The 9,325-nt window shown below is 49.4% G+C and overlaps 1 protein-coding gene and 1 long non-coding RNA gene across 5 annotated transcripts in view; one reads left to right on the forward strand and one right to left on the reverse strand.

The window, feature by feature from the left end:
- LOC118398938 (ephrin type-A receptor 7-like) overlaps window positions 1-9,325 on the forward strand; it is a 301,118-nt gene that overhangs the window by 202,990 nt on the left and 88,803 nt on the right. The window lies entirely within an intron of this gene.
- Window positions 6,100-6,711, reverse strand: LOC127909835 (uncharacterized). 4 transcript variants are annotated; one of them, XR_008072467.1, is made up of 3 exons: window positions 6,534-6,711; window positions 6,244-6,319; window positions 6,100-6,129 (listed from the first exon to the last, which is right to left on the reverse strand). It is a non-coding gene; the product is annotated as an uncharacterized LOC127909835 (long non-coding RNA). The 4 variants fall into 4 exon arrangements; XR_008072470.1 differs by lacking the exon at window positions 6,244-6,319 and adding an exon at window positions 6,420-6,495; XR_008072469.1 differs by lacking the exon at window positions 6,100-6,129 and adding an exon at window positions 6,420-6,495 and having other exon boundaries at window positions 6,252-6,281.

Consider the following 9,325-nt stretch of genomic DNA (forward strand, 5'->3'; position numbering starts at 1 on the left):
CTCCATCCCTCCCTCCCTCCATCCCTCCCTCCCTCCCTCCCTCCCTCCCTCCCTCCCTCCCTCCATCCTACTTCCCTCCCTCCCTCCCTCCATCCCTCCCTCCCTCCCTCCCTCCCTCCCTCCCTCCCTCCCCTCCCTCCCTCCCTCCCTCTCTCCCCCCCCTCCCTCCCTCCCTCCCTCCCTCCCTCCCCCTCCCTCCCTCCCCCTCCCTCCCTCTCCCTCCCTCCCTCCCTCCCTCCTCCCTCCCTCCCTCCCTCCCTCCATCCATCCCTCCCTCCCTCCCTCCCTCCCTCCCTCCCTCCCTCCCTCCCTCCCTCCCTCCCTCCATCCCTCCATCCCTCCCTCCCTCCCTCCCTCCATCCCTCCATCCCTCCATCCCTCCCTCCCTCCCTCCCTCCCTCCCTCCCTCCCCCTCCCTCCCCCCTCCCTCCCTCTCCCTCCCTCCCTCCCTCCCTCCCTCCCTCCCTCCCTCCTCCCTCCCTCCCTCTCCCTCCCTCCCTCCCTCCCTCCCTCCCTCCCTCCATCCTTACTTCCCTCCCCTTTTTTTCTTTTCCCCTCTTTTTTTCTCTCTTAATCGCTTGACTTCTGCACACTCCTCCCGACGCCATCTTGTGTGTCTTAATTAAAAGGCAGACAGGCTGCTAAGGAATAAATGGAAAGAAGGAGAGGAAATTAATGAAAGAAGAGTTTGTTAATAACACAATAAAGGCAGCTGTGTTTTACCTTCACAGCTTAATTGCGGCCCCTGATTGTGTTTTGGACCTATTTTTATTCAAACAGCGGGCCTGACAAACTACGTTAAGTGTGTGTGTGTGTGTGTGTGTGTGTGTGTGTGTGTGTGTGTGTGTGTGAGCGAGACAGCTGGGCAAGGGCTCATTCATGTTAGGGTGTTGTCATGCTGAAAGGGAGGGCAAAGTGTGGGAGGGTCGGTGTTGGTTGAAGTAGTAATGACACATTTATGCGAGTCAAATACGTGTAGCTGTTTGTTGTGTGTGTATGCGGATGTGTGATAAAACAATGAGCCATTAAACCCAGCAAGGGGCCACGCTCCAAACTCTGCTCATCCATCTCTCTACCGGAGCAACATTCCCTCATCAGACAGACAGGGTCACCCCCCCCCTTCACCTATGCTTTTGTTTCTCCCTTGGGAACGGGGCCCACTTGTGGGCGTCCTTACACCCCTGGTCTACGTAGGTCAAAGGTGAACTTGAGTGCACTCGGGAGACGGTAGCATCTCGCCGACCGAGAAGACCTCTGTCCATATGTTAGCCTGGCCCTGTGTGTGCTACTAGCCTTTTGACCTTTATCTTAAAGTGTTTACACACTCTGAGACACACACACACACACTCTAAATGACTTATTCACAGATCTCTCCCTCAGCTCCAGAGCTGTGATAATCCCTGACCTCCTCTCCATTGATCTTCACAAAGACTAGCTGACAGACAGACCACCAGGCCCACAGCCCATACAATGTGGAATCACTACTTCTAATACTGCTACGATTATTACATGCACTGTCTGTCTGCCCCACTGCACATTCAACCAGGCTAAAGACAGATTTAGAGCTTCCAGACGTAATTGCAATATTAAAGCTGAATGACCCCCCCTCCCCTAATTTAATTTTTGGATCAATAAAAAGATGTCTGTTTCTTTGTTGGAATAACCAATGTAAAGCTGCCTGCACTATTCTCCAGTCCTTGATAAACGGTGATAGTTAACCAACATACTTAGCCAGATCAGACATACACTCTTTTATTTCTATGCTATTGTGTTTTCGTTCTTTCTCCTTTTGGAGGAAGTCCTGATGGGTATGATGGTTGTGAATCTGAACCTGCGGCGTCTGAACTCTTAGAACTGAAAGCGTCACAGCACACTTTCAAGGCTGTCCTCTTCTCACCTTATCCTTGAATCAATTACCCTGCCCTGGAAATCTGACCAATCAGGGTCAGAAGCTTCCATCTCCCGGTCTCGTCGTTTGACGTGGAATCCATTTGTCAATGTTTGGGGCCGTTTCTGGGTCACGGGCTTAAAAAAACTGGTCCGTTTGAAATAATGATACATTTTAGCTTCTGTTTTATCCTCTTGGAGCTCATTAGGAATCGACAGCTTTAAAGCGGGTCTGTTCGACTGGGTTTGGTGCGTAAGAAAGCGAGACGGGCGAGTGTGCACACTTTTTCATAATGCTTTCCGCGGCGTGAATACAAGCGACGCCATTTGCATATATTATTGAATATTTGAGAATGTCAATTGGGAGGTAGCGCGTCTCATTGTATTACGGCTGAGGTCTTGAGGTACGCTTTGCTGGGTTTTCAGTTTTTACAATTTCCTTCCTTCAGTGTGTTCTTTTTAATTTTTCTCTCAAGTTTTCCTTGAGTCAAACATTCCCCGTACGACTCCATTCTTCTCAACTATTGCTCAAGGCGTAGACATGCTACTTCCTCGTATGTGTTGTGTGCAACAACAAGGCCGGTGGATGACATTGGATATTGCCATTGGAAATCACGAGAAGTGGGGCTTCACTTAAAGCAGCACGACGCGTGCATAATCGTCCTCTGTGAGACAAAACGATGGGCTTCGTCTTTGCCTGGCCCCATCTTCAATCTCGGCAATAGTATTTTTAGTCAACATATTTGATGGGCTAGAGCTGGACCAACACACACACACACACATAAACACACATATATGGAGCTAGACCAATACACACACACACACACACACACACACAAACACACACATATGGAGCTAGACCAACACACACACATACACACACACATATGGCAGAGCTTCTGTCAAAAGGAGCATCTCCGATTGGATCTCATTTCGCAGGCGCTCAACCTGAAATTGCCATGTAAATGACTGAGACCTGCCTCCCTGCTGTGTCTCACACACACACACATAAAGGTACACACACAGAAGTACAGTACACACAAACAGACACAGGGTTCTAGGGTTATTTACTGCTGCACACTGTGCCCATCTTGCCCTCTTTGTCTCCTGCGAAGAGTAACACCTGTGTGAGTGTGTGTGCTGGGCCGTGATCACTCAGCATTGGACACCACGGATGACTGCTGACACACACGCGACTCTGACACTGCATGCACTGGAACACACACACCGACAGGCGCACTCCAATCAAATTGTATTTGTCACATGCGCCGAATACAACAGGTGTATTCGACCTTTTGACCTTACTTACAATCACTTAACCAACAATGCAGTTTTAAGAAGAAGAAAAAAGAAATAAAAGTAATAAATAATTAAAGAGCAGCAGTAAAATAACAGCGAGGCTAAATACAGGGGGTGCCGTTAGAGTCAATGTGCGGGGGCACCGGTTAGTCGAGGTAATTGACTAAACAGACGCTTGTAAGAAATCATCTCTTATTTTCAGACTTCAGTAATACAATGGGAGACTGGTGAGGCTCGGAGTGTTTTGCACGTGTGTGTGAATGCTCAAGCATTTGCTGACGTGTACATGTTTGAATGGTGTCAGAAGGTAGGGAATGATGTTCATATGTGCTGGTGTTTGTGTATGGGGGGTGATCAATGTTCCCTAACATTGCGAATTTCCGGTCCGCTGAGCGTTTACTGTGAACACCGCTTATAGTTACAGATTTAACTGTGGCTATTGTATCGTAATGTAGGTCTACCAGAGTGGCCTACCATCAAAGCCAATGAAGGAAATGCATCCCAAATTCATTTGAACATTAATTAGCTGTTCTATCATTCAGCCTACAGTAGCAGCCAACGTGTGGTTTTCAATGTAAAAAAAACATGCAGGGCGTAACTTGCTTATCCACTTGTCCTTCAGACAAGGTGACTGAACAGGTTGTGTAGTTTGCTGCAAGAAACCACTTTACAAAATAAAATGCAGAATTATTCCCATTATTACAGAGAATCAGACAAATTATGCTACCCTCTGCTGATTGGCTACTTAGCTTAAGCCTGTCTCAAATTACAACACTTCCCCTTTAAGACCAACGTGCTCCTTACCTGACTCTTTTAAAGATGGCTAGAAATGTACACGTTTTGTGCTCTTGTAGGAAGCAATCACTCCCCTATTGCCGACTACAAATGATCTATAACTGGGCTAATAACTCACTAAATAGTAAAGGATATGAACAAAATGTGCACACGTGGCTACATGCAGCTCTCGCTTTGATCTCAAAACAAGCGCATCTACTCACGACCGCTCATGCTGTAAAAACAGTCCAGTTCAAAGTAAATGGTACAGATCCATATATGGCAATGGTCTATTTGCATATAGGGCTGCTGCAACTCTGATTTGGTTTTGGCGCACATTTGTGTGTGTGTGTGTGTGTGTGTGTGTGTGTGTGTGTGTGTGTGAATGGCGTAAGTAGTGAGGAAGTGTGCGTGCGTGATCAGACCTGGTTGTGAATGTGAAACAAATGGCCCGGCTGCCGGGCTAAATGGAAGCAATCCATCAGAGAGACGGGACACAAACACACCCCGGAGATGTCATAGCCAATCCCTCCTCAGACACAAGGCTAGATCTGATGTAGAGGGATAAGATGAAGGGAAAATATTGAATGACGCACACACATTGACTCGGCCCAAAGACGGCAGGGACCTCTGCCACATGGTTAGATAAGAACACTTATCAAATGAAAAGATGCTTTAAAACGGGAAACTGATAGATGGATGAGGGAGTCATGAACAAATGAATGGAGCGTAGAGTGGGGGGGGGGCAGAGCCATTTAGCTAAGATGTGCAGTCCAGGACTCGGTTCATAAGAACATGAAGCTCTCTTGATAATCTCTAATCCAATGAAGGGACTGAGTTAGACTGAGGGATGGAGGAGTAGAAGCAAGGGACAGATGGGTCTGGAAAGCAATAGATGAATGGAACGTTGAATGAAGGTCGAGGGGAGAGGGGGATATCACAAAGAGCCCTTCAGTGAGCAGGGACTGCATGTGATGGCTGGGGCTGTAGCCAACTGAATGACTGGTACTGATGAGGAATGCTATACAGAAAGAGAGTCGGAAAGGGCAAGATGGAGAGAGGGTGGGAAAAGGTAAAGCGAGAGATGAAGAGCATGATAAGGACTGATGGAAAGTTTGAGAGAGAAGGAGCGAGAGAACCCAAATGAGTGCATCCCTCTTTATACTGAAGTCCCCGGTAATTGTTTAGTGTGATTAGGATGGAGAGAGGGATGAGAGGAGAAAGAAGAGCGGTGTAATATCCTGTAATTGAAGCCCTCGTCTGCCATCATCCCATTGTTCCACCACACGCAGATAAGCCCAGGGAAATGAGAGACGGGGGGGGGGGGTAGTGGGAGGAAGTGAGGCATAGAGGAGGCTGTGACAAAGGGAGGGAGAGCGACTGAGTGGGTGGATTTACATTAGTAGATTATGTCTAGCGAGATCTATCTCTCATCAACATCTGATTTGAAACTTTTCTCAGTGTTTACTCTAGCCTTGGATGTGTTTTTTGTCCAAAGCCACAATTCTGCTTCATATTATAAACTGGGTGGTTCGAGCTCTGAATGCTGATTGGCTTACAGCCACGGTATATCACACCGTATATCACGGGTATGACAAAACCTTTATTTTTACTGCTCTAATTGCATTGGTAACCAGTTTATAATAGCAATAAAGCACCTCGAGGGTGTGTTATATGGCCAATATACCACACCTCCTTGGGCATTATTGTTTAAATGAACAGAGTTCTGTGGTTGGCATGGTGCTGTGAGGTCACCTAGGCAGACATGTACATGTACATTTAGTAAATATTTAAGCATTTGTAAGTGTTTAAAAAATATATAATAAGCTTTTTATTTTTGATAAATCTGTTTTGTTCAGATAAATATTGTGGTCTTCAATGTCAAAGTTACGACGTTCAGTCCGTTTGCCTTTCCTGGCTAGCGGGATGGCTACTGTAACGCAGCAGCAGCTCCAGGCTTTTTTGTTTCACCTGCGGGTTAGAAGGTGGAGACTGCAGTGTCTGAGATGTCCGAGAGGCAGAGGGACTGTTCCTGATCACTGCTGACGTGTGGTTGATTTTCTGCCGCTTTACTGCAACCGAAGCATCACCAAGGTGGGTTCTGCACTGTCGGCGACGGAGGATCGGCTCCCTTATGGAGGATCGGCTCCCTTACGGAGGATCGGCTCCCTTACGGAGGATCGGCTCCCTTACGGAGGAGAGGCTACCTTACGGAGGAGAGGCTACCTTACGGAGGAGAGGCTACCTTACGGAGGAGAGGCTACCTTACGGAGGAGAGGCTACCTTACGGAGGATCGGCTCCCTTACGGAGGATCGGCTCCCTTACGGAGGATCGGCTCCCTTACGGAGGATCGGCTCCCTTACGGAGGATCGGCTCCTTACGGAGGATCGGCTCCCTTACGGAGGAGGATCGAGGATCGGCCCTTACGGAGGAGGCTACCTTACGGAGGATCGGCTACCTTACGGAGGATCGGCTCCCTTACGGAGGATCGGCTCCCTTACGGAGGATCGGCTCCCTTACGGAGGATCGGCTCCCTTACGGAGGATCGGCTCCCTTACGGAGGAGAGGCTACCTTACGGAGGAACGGAGGAGAGGCTACCTTACGGAGGATCGGCTCCCTTACGGAGGATCTGCTACCTACGGAGGAACGGAGGAGAGGCTACCTTACGGAGGAGAGGCTACCTTACGGAGGATCGGCTCCCTTACGGAGGATCGGCTCCCTTACGGAGGATCGGCTCCCTTACGGAGGATCGGCTACCTTACGGAGGATCGGCTCCCTTACGGAGGATCGGCTCCCTTACGGAGGATCGGCTCCCTTACGGAGGATCTGCTACCTACGGAGGAACGGAGGAGAGGCTACCTACGGAGGAGAGGCTACCTACGGAGGAGAGGCTACCTTACGGAGGAGAGGCTACCTTACGGAGGAGAGGCTACCTTACGGAGGAGAGGCTCCCTTACGGAGGAGAGGCTACCTTACGGAGGAGAGGCTCCCTTACGGAGGAGAGGCTCCCTTACGGAGGAGAGGCTCCCTTACGGAGGATCGGCTCCCTTACGGAGGATCGGCTCCCTTACGGAGGATCGGCTCCCTTACGGAGGAACGGAGGAGAGGCTCCCTTACGGAGGATAGGCTCCCTTACGGAGGATCGGAGGAGAGGCCCTTACGGAGGATCGGCTCCCTTACAGAGGATCGGCTCCCTTACGGAGGATCTGCTACCTACGGAGGAACGGAAGAGAGGCTCCTTACGGAGGATCGAGAGGATCGGCTCCCTTACGGAGGAGAGGCTACCTTACGGAGGATCGGCTACCTTACGGACGGGAGAGGCTACCTTACGGAGGAACGGAGGAGAGGCTACCTTACGGAGGATCGGCTCCCTTACAGAGGATCGGCTCCCTACGGAGGATCTGCTACCTACGGAGGAACGGAGGAGAGGCTACCTACGGAGGAGAGGCTACCTTACGGAGGAGAGGCTACCTACGGAGGATCGGCTCCCTTACGGAGGATCGGCTCCCTACGGAGGATCGGCTACCTACGGAGGAGAGGCTACCTACGGAGGAGAGGCTACCTACGGAGGAGAGGCTACCTACGGAGGAGAGGCTACCTTCGGAGGAGAGGCTACCTTCGCTACCTTCGGAGGAGAGGCTACCTTCGGAGGAACGGAGGAGAGGCTACCTTACGGAGGAGAGGCTACCTACGGAGGAGAGGCTACCTTACGGAGGAGAGGCTACCTTACGGAGGAGAGGCTACCTTACGGAGGAGAGGCTACCTACGGAGGAACGGAGGAGAGGCTACCTACGGAGGAACGGAGGAGGAGAGGCTACCTACGGAGGAACGGAGGAGGAGAGGCTACCTACGGAGGAACTGGGAACGTCGGACAAAGCCACGGGCCTCGATGAAGAGCTCCTGGCTTGTCCGACAGACTGGCTTTCTCCCTGGCTGTACTGTACCATCAACACACCCTCCTCTCAAGCCATACTGACTGTACCAAACTGCTTCAACTCCATTTGTTTTCCACCTTTCATTTGTTGTTCATTGATGAATTATGTATTTTGTTAACAAGAGGACCACAATGGAAATGCGTTTCTAAGCTTTTTTAGTTTTATCCTCTATGATTTTTAAATGCATTGTATCCACGTGTGGTTGTATAGATGTTGTTTTTATTGTCCAATGAATCATATCACATATGCGTATGGTGTTGCACAATTGATTAATGCCAGTGATTTAACAAACGTGTGGCTGTTTTTAAAAGCCTTTCATGTTCAATTCGGTTTCCGAGAGCAAAAAGTCTGTCTACGGGTATTAAGGTCATTCTCACAGGGACATGAGGTGTGGCAGAGCCGTTGTCTTTCCACTGTACCAGTCAGAGGGGGGTATATACGGTGTAGGTGTCTGTAGGAGACATCTCCTGAAAGATTTTCATCTACATCCGTCTCTTTACACTAAGCAAGTATCTCTCCTGGACTTAGTTTGTGTCATCAAAGTAGGGGCGGCGTCTGGGAGAGGAGGTATAAGTAGGTGTCTTAAACTTTAAACGGCATCTCCCTTCAGAACCTGTGTGTGTGTGTGATAGATATCAATTCAAGGGGCTTTATTAACATGGGAAACATGTTAACATTGCCAAAGCAAGTGAGGAAGATAATAAACAAAACAAATGAACAATGTACAAATGGTTAAAGTACAAAAGGGAAAATAAATAAGCATAAATATGGGTTGTATTTACAATGGTGTTTGTTCTTCACTGGTTGACCTTTTCTTGTGGCAATAGGTCTCTCTTCCCCCCCATCCCTCCCCCAGGCTGCTTGGAAAGGCCTTTGATTACCATGATGACGTCTTGCTGCAGCCATCCTCTTTGATTGTGAAGGTGCTGCTCGTGTGGATGACGTGACACGGTTTGCGACGTCATCGTTGCGGCTTTAGAGATCTGCTGTGTTGTTGTAGCCGCCAGTTTGTGCTGAGAACGCGGTGGCTTTCGCTCGTTGTCCCGGTGACAGCCAGACTGTAGGTTGGGTTATGCGTTGCCGCGGTCATTGTACAGTGCTACATCCAGCATGTCCCCTCCATTAGCACTAGGTGTGACTGTGATCAGTCATTCCTCCCCAGCCATCTGTCTGTTTGATCCCCAGGACCTTTAAAATGTCCCTCTTCCTCGCCCCGGAATTGTGATTTATCCCATTCATCAATTAGCATTAGCAGCAGAGAGCAAGTAATCTGAATATGGGGCCATAAATTATTGATTCCACCCCCCCCCTCCCTCTCTCCCTCCATCCCTCCTTCCGCCTGCAAATCTAACCCTGACATTTGAATATAAGACAGAGCAAAATGATGGCCTGAAATAATGACGGCCATTTGGTGTGTGTGTGTGTGTG

This window comes from Oncorhynchus keta, chromosome 20 (genome assembly GCF_023373465.1).
Source record: "Oncorhynchus keta strain PuntledgeMale-10-30-2019 chromosome 20, Oket_V2, whole genome shotgun sequence".
Taxonomy (NCBI): Eukaryota; Metazoa; Chordata; class Actinopteri; order Salmoniformes; family Salmonidae; genus Oncorhynchus; species Oncorhynchus keta.